Source organism: Pteropus medius, unplaced genomic scaffold (assembly GCF_902729225.1).
Source record: "Pteropus medius unplaced genomic scaffold, Ma_sr-lr_union100, whole genome shotgun sequence".
Classification (NCBI taxonomy): Eukaryota; Metazoa; Chordata; class Mammalia; order Chiroptera; family Pteropodidae; genus Pteropus; species Pteropus medius.
The window spans coordinates 3597583-3615398 of NW_024346065.1; the positions used below are offsets into that span (position 1 = coordinate 3597583).

Genomic DNA, 17816 nt, shown 5'->3' on the forward strand with positions numbered 1-17816 from the left:
TTCTTTATAAGCACACAGCTCAAGCTTCATGGTGAGGTTCCATACCCTTCAGAAGGGCTTGGAACCTGGGGCCACCTTGTCCTCTAAAGGTGATTCCTTGTGCAGTTTTTTTGCACTCTGCCTGCTTGGACACAGTGTTGTATATTGGCCTGGAGTCTGTTTCACTATGACTCTTGTGACTATGCCCAGTGCACGGATGAAGAAACAGAAGCTCAGAAAGCTTAGAAAGGTGAGGTCACTTGCCCGTGGTAACTACACATATTTACAGGTATCTACATGGCAGGCCCTGGTCTGGTGGTACAGAAGTGAACACCACACATTCATTGTGCTCCAGCCACACTGCTCACTCCTTTTTTTTTTTTTAATTTATGCCTACAGCACCTGGTCTTCCTAGATGGTCTCCCATCCAAGTACTAATCATGCCCGACCCTACTTAGCTTCCGAAATCAGACATCGGGCTTCTTCAGGTGGCATGGCCGTAGATCATGGACCATGGCTCCACTGGGGTGCGAACCCAGGAATTTCTGCGTATGAAGGAGACGTGCTAACCGCTACACTATGGAGCCATGTCCAGCACACTGCCCACTCCTGTCAGCGTATCCAGTTGTCCTGCCTCAGGCCCTTTGCACAAGCCCTTTTCCTTGGCTTACAGACCTCACCCCATCCCAGAGCTGACCATGGCTGGCTCCTCTCCCTGTCCCTCTCTCCAGCCCTTTATCTTGCTTTATTGGCTTCCCACATTTATCACTCCTAGAAATGACCTTGTTTATGTTTTCTTTACTGCTCTCCATCTTGCCCCCTCCACTAGAATGCACAACCCATGAGAGGAAAGAAGACTGTGCGGTGTTCACTTCTGTACCCCCAGAGCAGGGCCTGCCATGTAGATACCTGTAAATATGTGTAGTTACCACGGGCAAGTGACCTGACCTTTCTAAGCTTGCTGAGCTTCTGTTTCTTCATCTGTGCACTGGGCATAACTAGGCACAAGAGTCGTATTAAAAGAGATATACTATACACACAGGGTATGACATGCTATACACAGAGGGTATGATGCATCTGCAAATGATGGATGAGAGCAAAGAACATGTCTTGTTGTTCCAGACAGTGCCTGGCACCTAATGGGCATGCAGTATATGTTGCTGGAATTGGAGAGAAGCTAATCATTATTGGTATGGCTGCTATAACACACATGCCTTGGTTGCCAGGATGTCAATGTGTTTGCCAATGTCAGACTTGGCTTCCTACAGGTCCTAATCCTTGGGCTCAGGCAGATGAAGAGCTTGGTGTGATATTCCAGGAAGTTTTTCCAGAGTAGGAAAGATAGGGTGGTGGCCATCACAGGGCTTAAGGCCATGGACTCTGGAGTCTAGCTGTCTGGGTTCAAATATAACTTTACCACTTACTAGCTAGCTGTGTGACCGTGGGCAAGTTACTTAACCTCTCTGTGCTTCAGTACCTATGTCACAGGGTAGTTATGATGATTTGGTTATTTACTATAAGTAGTGCTCTTAGAATGGTGCCTGGCACTTAATTGCTATGTTAATTTTATTATTATCCATCTGCTTTCTCAGCTTCCCTTTGTCTTGTATTCATTCATTTAAGATATATTCATTAAGCATCTACTGTGTGTCCAGAACTATGCAGGGTGCCAGGGAATCAAAGGTGAACAAAACACCCTGGACCCTGTCCTCAAGGTGCTCACGGTCAGGTGAGGGAAGAGATGATGACAGGCGTGGATAAATACTAGGGGACGACATACCTAGGAAGCATGATTCAGCTCAGCCATGCCCCTCCTGTTTGGGAAAATGAATTCCTGCCTTAAGGCTCTCACACCTGCCCTGCTGCACCAGCTCTCCTGGGACTAGAATCATCCTTAACTTCTCAGAGGTGGCAGGCACCATGGAGACCCCAGACTTCTTTCTTATCTCTCACCCAAATACCCACTGCAGTTTCTCGAGGAAAGGTGCAACTACAGGGAGCAGGGAGCAGAGCTACCACTTCAGTGTCAACGGTGGGGCCTCCTGCCACCATCCCACCTCAAGCGGCTTCGGCCATCGCCATCAGCAAACACGGATGAACGCAGCTGTCTCAGGAGTGTTGTTCTGGCAAAAGCAGCGGCAAACGGATATAACCAAGGAACCACCAGCTGTGGGTCTGCTCTTGGGCTACCACTTCAACTAATTCTCTCTGCCTGATGTGTTCCCAGCAAGGTGATGGTTGGAGCTAGGGCAAGGAGGCCCTTTACACGTGGGCTGCTGACTGGTGACAAATGCTCCAGGGCAGAAAACTTGCCACCTCACCCTACTACAAACCCCTCACTGAGCACCCTCATCCAGCAAAACACTGGGACTCAACTAATACAGCGAGCTCTGGTTCCAGGGCTTACTGTGAACCTGGGCGAATCATGTCTCTGTTTTGTATCTGTTTCCTCCACTGCAAAATGGGGACGATGAAAGGAGAGTGCCTGTAATTTGGAGATCGCTGTGAGGATCAGATGAGATTATGTGTTAAAACACGTAGTATTCGGTGTGGCTGTATTATATTGATGTCGTTTATTATTTTGTTATCATTTTCCAGGGACAGTTAAGTCATGCCCATAGCTCATCCCACATGGAAGTAGGATGGCTCTCATTTAAGAGAGATTATTTCATTTTCACAACTGTCCTATGTACCGTCATCTATATACATTTTAGGGGCGCTGTTGTAGCTGCAGCACAGAGGAGAGTCCCATCCAAGTTATTTCAGACATTAGAGACCTGGAACTGAAGCTGCAAGTGAAGGAAACTGAGGTCCTGTTTTCCATCCCTTCCTCAGAGACCAGAGGCTCTGTGTCTCCCTGGTACACACTCCATGCTTCTCACTAGCCCTGGCTTCTCTGTACTTCCGCCGGCATGTGGCCTGTGATCATGGTGATCCAACCCCAAGTCTGCCTCATGGCCTTGCGCAACCATGTAGTCTTTTTATTTCCCACCTGTTCAGAGAGAGGCTCTGATTGACTGAGCTCATCCTGCTGAGCCCAGCCACGGAGGTTAAGGTCACTAGTCATGCACTAATGGGCCACCTTTGGTCAGGTGCCTACCCTGGCCAAACAGCTGCTCGGAATCACAGGACATAGAATACACAGTTTAGGGAAGCAGGGGACATGGGGATGGGGTGGAGGGCAGGGACAGAGTCCCTTAAAAAGAGTGGACAAGGGAACTCTCTGCAGTGATATTAATGTTCTCGGGATTTAGATTACACAGGTGTATGCATTTATCAAAATTCATCTAAAGGTATGCTTAAGATTTTGCACTTTACAGTCCCCGCCACACAAAACCTTAAACAAATTTTGAACTCTAGTTAATAATATGCATGCTAAAGTATTTAGGAGTGAAGCATACTGAGGTCTACAGCTTCCTTTGAAATATACCAAAAAATTAAGGTAGATTGATGAATGAATGAAAGAGTGGATAGAAAGATAGATAAATGATAAAGCAATTACAGCGAAACGCTAATGGCAGAATCTAGGTGGTGGGTGCATGGTTGTTTACTATATAATTCTTTCAGTTTTTCAGCACACTTGACATTTTTTATAATAAAATGTAAAAGTTTTATTTGAAAAAAAGAGTGTGAGCTGGCTGGCACTAACTGGCATCTCAACACTTTTACTTTTTCCAGTCAAAAACACAGGACGCTAGTGCCCCAGGCCTGCTACAAAACACTCAGCAACTCTTGACCAGTATCTAACTTCCATCAAAAGCTGAAAGGAGTCGATTAACAATTGAGAGAGTCTCCAGGATCTGAGTCACTCAGCACTCCTGGTTTTCCAGATCAAGTCCCCACATCAAGCCAGGTCACCGGAAAATGGCATACCTGGCGGTGATTTGTGATTTTGCTCACTGTTGGAAAGTCTTTGTAGAATCACAACTCTCCATCACACCCTCACTTTTATAGAACCCCTTTCAGCATCTTTGTATAATCACCATTGACATCATTGTTGTATTTCCATTGTGTGAGAATCCCTGAGATAAAACCACAGTTCCCTCCAGGGCTTTGGGTCTGGTTGCTGTTGCAGGCCCAGCACGGTGGGCCTTTCCCAGGTGCTCAGTAAATGTTCACCGTCTAAATGCAAGGCTGAGTGGATTGTAGAATTCAGTGCAGGAAAGAAGCATCTCTTTCCTGTCTGATGGGCATGTTTTCTTTTAGCAAACAGTGAGAACTAAGCAGTGCACAGTGCTTCCCTGTTGGTGTGGCTAGAAATTCATAGAGCAATTATAACTGATCTGGTAGTCTGGGGTCCCTCACTGGGAGGGGAAGGTATCTAGTTCTTCCCTTCCATGACTTTGAATTTGTCTTCTTGTGTCTAATGATACAGAGAATACATAATAAATAAATGAATATAAGTCAAATCTAAGTCTTTCATTTTGCTGTTGAGGAAAATGACTCAGAGAGGTTAAGTGACTTGCCCCAAGGTGAACAGCAATCTGCTGGACAGCAGAGCCAACACAGATGCTGCCTTTCCTACCTCCACAGTTCTTTCTCCTGGACCACAGTGCCTCTTGTGTTCACATCTGTGAAAATCCTAACCGCAGAGCCCAAATCCAGTAGAAGATTCTCCACTTGCTTCTCATCTAGGTATTGAGTGACTAATTCTGAGGACTCAGAGAAAGTCCTCCATAGCGCCAGGAGCTCTGAATTGTCCCTGAAGACTCTTTAGTCCTGAAAGACTGTGGTGCTAAGAAACCAAAATGTTTCTTGGAATCAGTGACCCTGCAAGTCTAAAGCAAACTGGCAAAGGTATCTGCCACTGTCTCTTTCAAGTCTCCATAACCTGCTTTCCAGCAGGGACTAGAAGGGCTAGTAGAACCTAAGGAAATGACCTAGATTTACAGTGGAAGAAATGACTGATGGAGAGAGGGTCACTCATTTAAAGTCACAAGCTTGTTTGGGCTGATGAGGGCTGGGATCCAGGCCTCTTGGCCACAGTTTTTCCCACTACACCATGCTGTCTCTTTAGAAAGCCACAGGACATTTGTTCTGTGTTAGGACAAGCCATTAGGCAATCAGACTGAGTTGAGAGCCAGCTGTGAAGGGGCCGCTGATGCAATTGGTGGTGAATGAATTTAGTGGAGAGGCTTCCAAACCCAACCCACACCAACATGTTGGGCCCAGGAGACCATAGCACTCCTGCCAGTGTCTAGCATCTGTGTGTCCCTAGGGCTCAGGGGGCCAGCACAGCCTTCATTCCTTCTACATTGAGTCAGCACCTAGCCTGGCCCAGCGAGCTATGGCCCCAGACCTCACTAGTTTACCACTTGGAATCACCGGGAGACAACAAGATTCATGGGATCTTAACAAGGTATATCCTCATGGTCCAGAAATTTCCCATAGGTTTCCATCCACCTAGAACTCTATAGATTGGAACTTAGTCAGTCTTTACAGCATCAGAAACTTAAAAACTCAACCCAGCATCTGGGAAAGTCAGCATCTAGAGAATGAGAGTGTGCATGTCTGGTCCAGGCTCATGTTTGGGTCTTATGTCGACATGGGCTTTTACCTCGATAAAAGGCCCATATCAACAGTGAGTAGAGGTCTGTAGTTGTTTTCCGTTTGGGGCTAGTGAGGGATGCTGCAGTCTGGAGGCCTTGGAGAGACTGAGAATGGTTGAGCCCATGTGGAAGTCATCGCTTTGTGGGCCCGCCATTTTGGAGTCTCTGGTTTAAGTTACCATGGGGAATGTATTGCTAGGGTATCTAGGAAGCTGGGAACCAGTCACTTTAGATGGTAAAAACCTCTGAAAGTTTCTCCTTGCTAGAAGGCTCAGACCCTACAATCCTCTGTTGCCAGTCTCAGACCTAAGGCCTGGGAGGGCCTTGTTGGCCCAGCTTAAGTCCTGTGGTTACCCTTTGGTGGGAAATAGTAGGATATCTCCAAAGGGGCCTGCAAGGACCCCTCTGGCTTCCACGGTGATGGTGGTGGTGAGGGCGAGAGACCCCTGGATTCACCCTCTGTGTGGGGTTGCCCTCAGAGGCAAGGGGCAAATCCTTAAAAGAAACAAGTGCGTTCTTCAAAAGGGGAAATGGATGCTGGGCTTCCCAAAACAAAGGCTGTCTTCCATGCCCTGTGTAGAAATTGTCCTCGGCCATTTTTGTTAATCAATTTGACATAAACATATGCTTTGGTCAGTGTCGATGATCTAATGTGTAAGATTCTTAAAAGCAAGAGACAGTGTCACAATGTTAGTTATTGTTGCATACCAAGATGTGCATCTTTATCATCAGAAATCATATTTGTAGCTCAAGTTTGCCCTTTGACCCACACCATCTCGCCTGATCTTTGCAAGGTTCCGGGAGGCAGTCGTTCTACCAGATTCAGTGCTCCCAGGAGAAGCACCCTTTGCCTCAGGAAATCAACATCTTGGATGGCTGTGCAGGCAAACAGGAAGGCAGAGGAACAGAAAATTGTCCCAAGACATCAGAAATGAACCCAGGCTGTTTGTGCTGGGAACAGCTCTGCAGGGGCAGACTCTGCCATCATCTGTCTTTGGTGCCTCCCCAGAGGAGCTGAGACAAGACTTGGGTGTGGTGTTTGCCCTTTGGTTTTATTGTTGATGATTTTAAACTAATGGAAGCAAATGAAAAGGTTATAAAAATAGGAAGGCTCTCACTGACTCCAAGATGCTGTGGTGGAGAGTGATTGAAAGATTCATATTAAGAATGTGACTCCTGAGAGCACCTTCTAGCACTCAGACCTGTTGTGGAAAATTCCCTGTACACTTCAACTCTGGGCTGGGAACAAAATCTCAGCCCAAATGGTAATGGCCTCAGAAAATTACCAGCCCTTGAAAATGAGGGTGGAGAATGAAAATGCTATTTCAGCCCTATCTGGAAAGAATTACATGTCAAAACTCTCCATCCCAGTTCCATTATTGACGGTTAAACCATGTTAGAGGAAGCAAATGTCTCCTGCGAAGGCTCCTTGCTGCTCTCAGGACCCATGGAGCTCTCTGGACACCTGTGATTCTCAGAGGAGGTGAGTCCTGTGGCCTGCAGTGCTGGAGAGAGGGGTTAGAGGCTTCCAGACGTACTGAGGCTCAGTGACCCTCTTTTCATATTTAAATTCTCAACTTCAGTGGTCTTCACCATAAGGTTAAGAGGTAACGCATCTTCTTTTCAGAAGGTCTTTGTGTTTTTGGTAAGCCTTAATATTTAATAATTTTACATAGAAATGTTTGGGGTTTGTCCACAAAGTCTCTTGGAGGGACTTGACTCTGACTTCCCCATGTCTCTACACTGGATGACCCTAGGTAGACCAGCTGTGCAGACAGCTGGCTTGGTGAGGATACAACCCAGTGCAACCAGGACTTATCCCCTACTGTCCTGCTCTTGGCCAGGGCAGTGGGAGGGGTTGTACCTTCTGCAGGCATATACCAAGCCCTGACCTTGGCCCTACCCTGACCTCTGGGCACAGAAGCTCAGGCAAGAGATTAAGTGTAACAGGGAAGGACAAAGTCTCACCTCTGCCCGAAGGGCCCAGGAACAGGAGTCTGACGCCCTGGGTTTCGGTCCCTCTTCACTAGCTGTGGAACCATTTTTTAATTTTTAAAATGATGATTTGATAATACAGGCTTATCAAATGAGATAGTGCATGTGAAATTGCTTTACAAACTGACCAGTGTCATAAAGCCTAAGGAACGACAGTCATTACTGTAGTGGGTGCCCCACAAGCATTGCTAACTTGGGAGGGGCTTGGATGTCCCTCCTGGGCACAGACTGGGTGGCATCCTGATGGGTCCTTCTTTAAGACGGGAACCTGAGATGGGAGAGGGGACCTGGGCATGGCTCTGTCTCAGCCTTACCACTAGTTTAATAGCTGATATTTATGGAATGTTAACTTTGTGCCTGGCACCATGCTAAGCATTTTACCCTCATGATCTCATTTTCTTCCCTCAACATCCCTGTGGGGTACTGGGGTAAAGATGAAACTGGGGCACAGAGATGTTAAGTAACTTACCCAAGACTACACAGCTAGTAAGTGGCAGTGCTGGGACTCTCACCCAGGATGTCTCATTCTTAAGTTAGTGCTCTGAGCCCGTATGCCAGACCAGTTCTTTGTTTCACATTATGACCACCATCCTGGGACAGAGGGAAAAAGGTGGGTGAGCTGCTTAACGGTGTTGCCTGTGCTTGGCCGGCTCCTCCTGGGAGAGGAGAGGGTGGGAGCAGCAGCCCAGAGCCTAAGGGAGTGTATCTGACTGCTCCTCAGCTCATCCCTCATCCCCCAAGACACCAAAGCGGGGCTCCTCCCACACTCTTCACTGGTCTTATTGCCCCAGAAAGTCCTTCTTTATGCCTAACCCAGCCAGCTCCTGCCCCAGCCTAGACCCAGCTGCTCTTTCTCTGCACTCTGGGAGATGGAGAATTACTCCATTCTTCCCATAACAACATTTCTTCTACCAAATTCACAGGTCTACCTAGAGTCTCACAGCCTGTCTCTTCAGTCTAATGAGGTTGGCTTCCCCTCATCCATTTGGTTTGCAGGAGCCCTGTGGAGAGGGTGGCAGATGCGTCCAGGGAACAGTGGCTGCAGTTCCCCTCGTCCTGCCACGGTGAGGACGGGGTTGGTCTACTGGTCAGTGTTGTCCCAATATAGAGAGTTGGATCATAGTGCTGGGAGCACGAGACATTTGGTTAATCATCCTCTACAAGGTGCAATGCTTCCTTAACGATCTGCAATGAGAAATGTATCTGTAGGCAACGAGATAGAAGACAGATAATCATGTTCATTTGTTAAGCCCTAATAGGTGCCGTGAACCGGTGCTGATCACTCTACACATATTACAATATGTAATCCTCACACCCCTCAAGCTGTTACTTTTTTTCAACCGATTTTACAGATGAGGATGCTGAGACTTAACAGAAGTTAAATATTTTGTCGCTGATCCAACGGCCAAATCAGTAGAGGAGCCAGGATCAAACCCTGTTCTGTCTCACTCCAAAGCCTGGGCTCCAAAATCCTCAGTCGGCACACTGTCCCACTGCCTTGCAGAGAAACCCAGGCACTTAAGTACATGTTAGGAATTACGTTGACTGCTCTCTCCTCTCTCCACCCCTTAATGTCTAAATCAGATAGAGAAGTGATTTCTTTATGGCCGCTCTGTAGGCTGAGCACTTTCCTTTCAGCGAGACTATTTCTTAAACAGGTTTCGCTTTTTATACTCCCTGAATATTTCAAGATACAATTGGACAAACCTAAGCTACTTGAGTCAATTAGATAGTGGTTTCTTCCCTGGCTAGCATTTATTGAGTACTTAATGTATGTCAAGCACTTTGTATTAATTATTTTTATTTAATTCTCATAATAACCTGAATAAGGCCTTGTCATTGTGAGGTAGTGCAATTCAGTGGTTAAGCACTTGGCCCTTAAATTAGGCTGCCTGCTCTGCTGCTTGCCAAGCTGTGTGACCTATGTGACCATGGGCAAGTCACTTAACCTCTCTGTGCCCAGTTTTCCCATTTGTGAAATGATGTAAAATGATCACCAGAGGAGAGATGTGAGGATTAACATATGTAAAGTACTTGGAACAATGTCTGGCATCAGAGTAATCATTAGTTATTACAGACCCACTTTACAAATAAAGACACTGGAAGGTAATGTAGCTTGCCCAGCTAAACTAGGAGGGCTGACATTTTAACCCAATGAGCTGAATGCCAGGATCCATGCTCTTAACCACTACCACTTCTTAGTAGCTCCAATTCCTTTACTTTTTAAAAACCATTTTATTGAGTGTAATTTACACACCATAAAATTTACTCATTTTAAGTATACAATTCAATGACTTTACTAAATTTATAGTTGTGGAGCCAGCTATAATAAATCAAGTTTACAACATTTCTATCATCCCCAAAGGATCCCTTCTGCCCATTTAGTCACGTTCCCTTCCCACTTCCAGCCCTAGGCAGCCACTAATCTACTTTTTGTCTATCTATAGATTTGCCTTTTTTGGACATTTCATATAAATGGAATCATACAATATGTGGTCATGTGTCTGACTTCTTTCACTTTGCATGATGTTTTTGAGGTTCTTTCATGTAGCAGTTTGTTTCATTAGTTTATTCCTTTTTATTGAGGAGTTTAGAGCTTGCTTTGTGCCAGGCACTGTGTGTTGTATACTTTATGTACTCCATCTCAATTAATCTTTGAAATAATTCAGTGACATTGGTCCTGTGCTTATCTCATTTTACAGCTAAAGAAACTGAGGCTCAGAGAGGTTACGTAGTTTGCCTAATGTTAAACAGGCAGCAAGTGAAGGAGCCAAGGCTTCAATTCTTATCTCTGTGACTTCAAAACCCGTGGTCACTAAACTATACTTCAGATTAAAGACATTTAGGACTGATTCAAAGAAACAGCCCCTTTCTCGTGCAGGGTCAGGAGGGCGCAGGAGTTACAGCCTCTGGAGAGCAGCCTTGAGGCCCACCAACACCAGCTCCAGAGAGCCCAGTCTATCTCAGGGTGAGGCTGTCTCAGGCCCAGTGTCCTTCACCTGCATCTGCAGGATTTTCTGGCTGTGTGTTGCCCCCTCTCAGCCCCTGGAAGGCCTCTCCCTGCTTCAGCTTGCAGGAAGGAAGTGGGGGGAATAGGGGATGTGTTGCCAGAAAAGTGGCTAACATCAGAAGAAAGTATAGGGTCCCCTCTGGCACAAGTCATTTTATAGCTCTCCCAGCCCCAACCTGTTGTTGGAGAATTATGGAACAATTGCAAAAGCACTTCACGAATGCCCTGCCATCCCCTCCTCTCACTTCCTACATCCCCCCACCATGTTCTAGCCTTCCAGACACTTTGAGGTATCTTCCCCTGGTTTTGCCAAGCCAAATAGCCAGCAAGAGGCTCATGGCTGTTAGCTAGAACAGCAGGCTGGCTGCCTGGTTGCCATGGCAGCAGCTGTTGTGAGTAAATGGTCTTTGTGGCAGAAGACAATTTAATAAGGCAAATTTGGGGGCCCAGTGGGAAGATCTGGTAAAGGCTTTATTGGGTATCTTCTGTGACACTGGGAGGCAGGCAGAGAGAGTGATTGAGGTGGGCTGGAGGCTTTTGTGCTACAGAGCGTGGCCTGGTGATGGGAGAGCTGCATCTTATGTCCTTGGAGATCCTGAGGCTCATCCCTAGAGATCACCCAAGGCTGTGACCTTGCACTTTTGCTTCCAGGTGTGATACATCAGAGCAGCCTTCCCTCTGAAAACAACTGGAAAATCTGGACAAAGCATTACAAACATCTGCATGGGGTCGAGACTGACTTGGACAGGACAGGTGTCTCCCCCTAGGGACCCATTTCAGTGCATGCAGTGGCCCTGGGGAAGTGGTGTGCTGTTTCTGTGTCTGTGCCATGGTTGAAATAGCAAAAATCCTGAAGAGAGTTGTCTGTTCTCGCTGTACTGCTTCTCTCCTTCCATTCTTTCTCGATCCACTCCCATCAGGTTTTCGTCCCTACTACAGTTTCTCTAAAATGCTCTTGTTAAGGTCGCCAGCGACCTCCATGAGACTAGATCCCCTCATTAATTCCTGGTCCACATCCTTCTTTTTTAGCCACTGCTTTTGACACTGTCGGTCACTGTGTCTTCTCCTGTCACTCTTGGCTTTTGAGAGACCACATGCATCCAGCCGTTCCCTCCCTTTCTCTGTGCTGAGGCTTCCTCCTCTCTGACCCTGACGCTTGGAGAGCCCAGAGCACAGGGCTTTGTCTGCTTCTTTGTTCTCTTCTTGCTTGCTCCCCAAGGGATTTCACCTCGACTCTCAGGTTCCCAGAGCCAGAGCCTTGCATGCCAGAGCCTTGCATGCAGCAGGTTCATTGGGTGTGCCTTGGGATGAACACCTGTAAGGGAATGATGGACACGGGGGACCTGGAAGGTGAAGTTGAACTGTGATACTGTTGCAGCAGAGACTTCTGCCAATGAGACTGGGATCTGGGGAGTGCCAAGCACTGTGCTTTGCAGGACTTAAATTATTGAATTCTCATAAAGCCCTTGTGGAGGAGGGCCTGTCATTGTTCCCATTTTGAGGTGCAGAGGTTAGGCTGGGTTAAGTTATCCAACTTGCCCACTATGAGAAGCTGAGACTCAGACCTAGCCTGGCTGCCTCCCAGAGCCCTCAGCTCACTTCTGTTTTGTAGAGGGTCTAAAAAGTATGTTGATTCAACTCTTGGGCCAGGTACCTTGGAGGCCCTGCCAGGGTCTGCAGCTCTGCCACTTACTCCCCTCACTACTGGCACCCTAGAATCCATACCTACAAGGTCCCCAGAGCCCCTCTACTGAGGAGAGGGAACACATTTCTCTGGGGGTCAAAGGCAGGGGTCTGAGGCCCCACTAAGCTGTGAGGGTCTCTTGTTTCATTTTAAGATGCATAAGAAGTTTGTGCCTGCCTCCTGTTTAGTGGAAAAATAATGTCCTACCTCCCCAATCTTTGAACAAAAGAAAGGCACACATTGATTTTCTCATGTCAGTGCATATGCCTGGACGGATTATCTCACATCCTTGAGATCATTTAGGACTTATTCACAGGCCCTCCTTTGAGAAGCTCAGATCTACCTTTTTTTCTAATAGATCTGAGGACTGAGAATGAGGGCAAGTGACCAGATTCTCCCTTCCCACCACCCAGGCCTGAAGTAACTACCCGCAACCCCATCCTTCTTTCCTGTCCTTCCTTATCTCTAGGCGCTGTGACTCATGCTCCCCCGGGCTGCCTGCCGAGGACTTCCAGCTTCAGTGTGCCACTATCAGGCTGGGGTGGGGGTGGTGGAAGGTGATGCCGGGGGGGCTTCTCTGGATTCTATCCCTATCTCCTCTTAAGACCCCAAACTAGACTTGGTTTAGAGTCGGATGGAGCTATTCTCAGACGATGAAAGAATTCAAGTAGCTCCAGAGGCAAGACGAAGGGATGAGGACCCAGAGAGCCAGACCTCTTTTCCTAGGCCCCTAGTGGCCGCTTTCAGCACATAAGTGTGCATACCTCAGAGAGGGACATTTCATATGGTGTTGCCATATGCGACAAATGGTTCAGAAATTTACAAAAGAAATTCAATGCCAAAATAAGCAGAGCTCCAGCCTTTAGGGCGAACCCCTCTACCTTCCTGAAGAGCTTTTATATTTAAAGTATATGTGTGCGTGCCACACGCACAAGTACATCTGCACATATGTACGCATATGCCCCGATACACACAAACATGCCCATGTACATACATGAGCACACTCATGGCTCCCACACCCAGGCCCGTGCACACAAGTGCACAAGCATGCAGATCCAGAACGAGAAGGAAATACCTGGCAAGGCAAGTGTTTTCCATTGTTTTTCACTTTCTTTTGGGGGTGGGAAGGGGATAGAGGGAATAGTGAGAGGCAGGGCTCTTTTTAGATATTTGCTCTTCCAAATGAACTTTAAAAAATTTTTTTTTAATTATTTATTTATTTCGTTTATTTATTTTAGGCGAGGCAACTCTTGGTTGACCTCACAGATTGCAAGGACCTTGTCAGCTTACAATCCCTTATTTTTTAATGCCTACAGAACCTGGTCTTCCTGGGTGGTCTCCCATCCAAGTACTAACCAGACCCAACCCTGCTTAGCTTCTGAGATCAGACGGGATTGGGCTTGTTCAGGGTAGCATGGCCATAGACTTAAAAATCTTTTTGTTAAGATGAGCGGTGTTCCTACCAGCTGGACATCCCTGTTAGTCCGCCCTGAGTTTGGAATTCCCTCCTCCTGCTACTGCTCAGAGCTGTGTAGGTGCTTATCCTCCTCAAGATCTTGCGAGTACTTAGCTGTGAGGGGAAAAAGATAAAGGGAGCTTTAGCCTGAGCTTGAAACTTTCCCTACACAGAATGTGGTTGTGGTTTCCCAGTGGAAAAAACCTCACAAATTTATATTGCATTCATAGGGCTTGGTGATTATGTTTTGGTTTACGAGGTATAATGGATCAGAGACAATTTGTGTTGGTTGACATGCTGCAAAAAACCCTCTACGTGCTTCTTCGGGTATATAGATAAGCTTTGTTTGTTTGTTTGTTTTTAGGAGATACCAAGAACTAGAGTTGCTAGATAGGAGGGTGTACAGATTTAACATTCAGGTAGGCAGCTACTGCCAAATTGCCCGGCCCTCCGTGGGACTGTTCTCCGAGGCTCTCGGCAGTCTCTCTCATCTTGTCAATTGGCCCCCACATGGTTCTCGGGTGCATAAATGAGATTGGTTTGTGGTACAGCTACTTGAGAGAGCCATTAAACGGAGTGGGTGACCAACTTGGAGTTGACAAAATACTCCTGTATCCCATCCCCACAACCCCTTCCTGCCCCATTCAGCCATCCTAAAGGCATAGATCTGAGAGGTACCAACTTTGGATTTCCCTGCTGGTCCTTCTTCCTGTTCTTGGAACCCTCCCAAGTCTAATGCTTTTCAGCAGTACTCAGTGTGCAAGAAATTCTTCCTCGGCATCATATTCTCTTACGCACGCATTCACGCACGCACGCACACAGCTTTAGAAGCGCTTGCTGTGCAGCAGTACCCTGGGAGTGCTGAGCTAGATTCTATCCCCGGCTTTGTCTCTTTTAAAAAATAATCTATATTTAACCACTTTGGTCCTAAAGGGAATTAGCCAAGCCAAGGCTCCAGTGAGTGCCAAAGGCTGGGGATTGCACCAGTTCTGAACCTGAAGTCCAAGAATGGACCTCAGGGAGTCTGTGAACCTCTGAAACCACCTGCAGCAGTGTTTGGTTTTCTGTGTGCTTTTTTTTCTGAGGAGAGTCCATAGCTTTCACCTGGGCCTCAGAGCAGTATATGACCACCCTGCCCTCTCCCCCCCCACCCAAAATGGTTAAGAGTCACTGTCACAGGGACACAGTAAGTAGCTACTTCAAAAGCAGGCAGAGTAAAGGAATGGCATTCTAGAATCTAGAGAGGGGTTCTTAACAAGTAGGGGCAAACTGTATGCAAAATCTTGTGTGAATATACCTTCTAAGACTAGGACACAGAGATTTTTCATTAAATCCCCAAAGAGTGTATAACTCCCAAATTTAAGACTTTAATGATGTTAAGTATTAATGTCATCTGAAAGAAAAAGTATTTCTAATAGTAATTAATTGTTTCCAAAATGAAATTGCATTTAGTTCATTGTAAATAAAAACCTGAAAAAATTTTCTGGAAATCTAAGAATCACGTATAATCCCAACATCCAAAAATAATAACTTTTTTTTAAGGTTCTTTTAGAGTGTCTGGTATCTGTCTGCCTATCTCTCATCCTTTCTTCATATACTTGCATGTATGTGTATATGCAAACTTAGACTCATACTGATTTTTAACATGGTTTTGTCAAATTATTTTACGAGCACTGTCTCCTGTTGTTAAATCATCTTTTAATGCAGTGTTTTTCAGTTTTAAGTGATTTCAACCAAATCTTACTCATAACTCTAAAATATAAAATAGATTAAAAACAAAGTTCTAGCTAAAGCATAGGGAAACAGGAAACAATTTGAAAGGCCCTACGCTAAAAACATGAGTTTTACTGGCTACATAGTATTCTATTATGTGGAGGTGTAGGGTGACTAGATTTAGCAAATAAAATTATAAGATCTCCAGGTAAATTAGAATTTCAGATAAACGATGAATAATTTTTTAGTATAACTATGTTCCAATTTGAATTTCAGATAAGCAAAGAATAGTTTTATAGAATAAGTATATCCCATGCAATATTTGGGACATACTTGTCCTAAAAAATTATTTTTTTATTTATCTGAAATTTTAATTTAACTGGGCATATCTCCATTTTACATGATAACCTTATGATGTGTCATAGTTTATCTAACCAAGCTTCCATTGTCGGACATTTAGATTGTTTCCATTGTTTTACTAAAAAATATGTAGCAGGTTATTTTTGCACCCACATCTTAATATGTTTATTATTTTATAACATTCTAGAATCATATTTGCTAGACCAAAGGTTGTACTCGTGATGTATTTGCCAGTTGTCCACACTGGAGTGTACTCTCAAGAGCTGTGTATGTGAGCACCTGTTTCTGAAGGGGTTAAATGTACGTCAGTCCATTATTAGTGGTTTATGTTGGCTTGTTGTGCTGCCTCGGTGAGACCCTGAGACATTAAGCTTCAAGGCTGGCAAGTTTGACCCGTGAGATCCAGGATAGCCAAAAGGGACTCCTTAGCCCAACAGCATCTGGGCTCTTGGGGTCAGGGGTCAGAGCTGATAAGACATAGGGTAGAGATGTGTGGGACGTCAAAGGAGAGGGGTCACGGTGACCCATTTCACCCAGGAGAAGTAAAAGTAAGCTGGAAAGAGCTAGGCCCATTGTAAGGCAGCTTGTGTTCCATAAAGACAACCATTCCAAGGAGGGGAGAGGCTACAGAGGAAAATTCTCAGAGGGTTTTTTTTCACTTAAATAAATTAAAATTACGTAAACATAGTAATAACAAAAAGGATGGAAAATCACCCGTAATCTCTCCATCCTAACAAATTGCTATTTTTATTTTGCAGTATGCCTTTCTTGTCACGGTCCATCATTTTTATATATCTGCAATCACAGAGTATATACAATTTTTATTCTGCCCTTTCCTCTCATTATTGAGCAAGCATTTTTCTGTGCTGCTACAGAGCTTTCATAGCTAATATTGTTAATGTTATTTTTTTCTCGATTTCACAGGTAATAATTATTCATTAAGACAAATTAGAACATTCAAATAAACAAAAATGAAATCACGATGTACATATTAATTTGTAGCCTGCTTTTTTCCCCCTGAACTGTGTATGGTGAACATCTTTCCATTGTTTAACAGAGCACATTTCTACATCTTTTTAAATAATTGCAGCGTATTCTCTCAGAGGGATGTACCATAACTCATTGAACCAATTCTGTTACTGGAAATCTAGGGTTTTTTCTCTACAATCTTTTGCTCTTATAAATAGAACTCATTTTTAACCATTTCCTTAGGACAGAGTTCTAAAATTGAATTATACGTACACATCTTTTTCAGACTCTTAATACATACTGGTAAATTTACCTCTGGAAGATTTATACCAGTTTATACTCCCTCTAATAATGAATAAGAGTGTACTTATTTTCCCATAGTTGTATCAATTTTTTGTAAATGATTGCCAAATATTCTTTTCAGTTGATGGAACATAATTTACTTATTCTTTTCCCTGCTGTTGACATTTAGATTGTTTTCAAATTTCCATTCTTATAAATAAGATAGTCGTGAACATCTTTGTGCCTAATATTTGTCTATAATGAATTATAGGTTTAAAATAGGAATCCTCAATAAGAAGGCATATTTACACATGTAACTCCCTCCTTCCAAAGGTTAAATTTAAATCTTCTGAGTATATGGGAGATTTGGGGCCCAACTGGCACTCTGCCATGGCTAGGGGAAGGTAATGAACAGAATAAAATAGAAAAGGCCGTGCGCCAAAGGATATAGCACTAGAAAGGTACTGCCAGACTGTTTTCTAAAAGGGTACTAATTTAATAACCATTCTGGTGGCTTAAAAACAATTTAATGTAATATTCAAAGATATTAGTCAAGGAAGAAAAGCATTCTATAAACCCATGATAATGTCATTCCCCACAAAGGACTCCTCAGTCACCCATTTCTGGTTTGGTGACCAAAACTAGCATGCCCACCTGCCTATCTCATACATTTGGCAGAAGCCGCTAGTGGGACTCCCAGGTTACCCCCACTTCCTGCGACTCCCCCATTCTAGAAATCCTTTGCATTCTTACCTCCTGTCCAAAGCTCAAGGCCCCAGAGGGAGCCGGTATAATTTTGGTGACAATCAGAGCTGCTGA

The 17816-nt window shown here is 45.0% G+C and overlaps 1 protein-coding gene and 1 pseudogene across 1 annotated transcript in view; one reads left to right on the forward strand and one right to left on the reverse strand.

Moving 5' to 3' along the window:
- Positions 1-17816, forward strand: part of GALNT16 (polypeptide N-acetylgalactosaminyltransferase 16) — a 73086-nt gene that overhangs the window by 13164 nt on the left and 42106 nt on the right. The gene's annotated exons all lie outside the window — the stretch shown is intronic.
- Positions 13525-13643, reverse strand: LOC120612824 (uncharacterized; annotated as a pseudogene).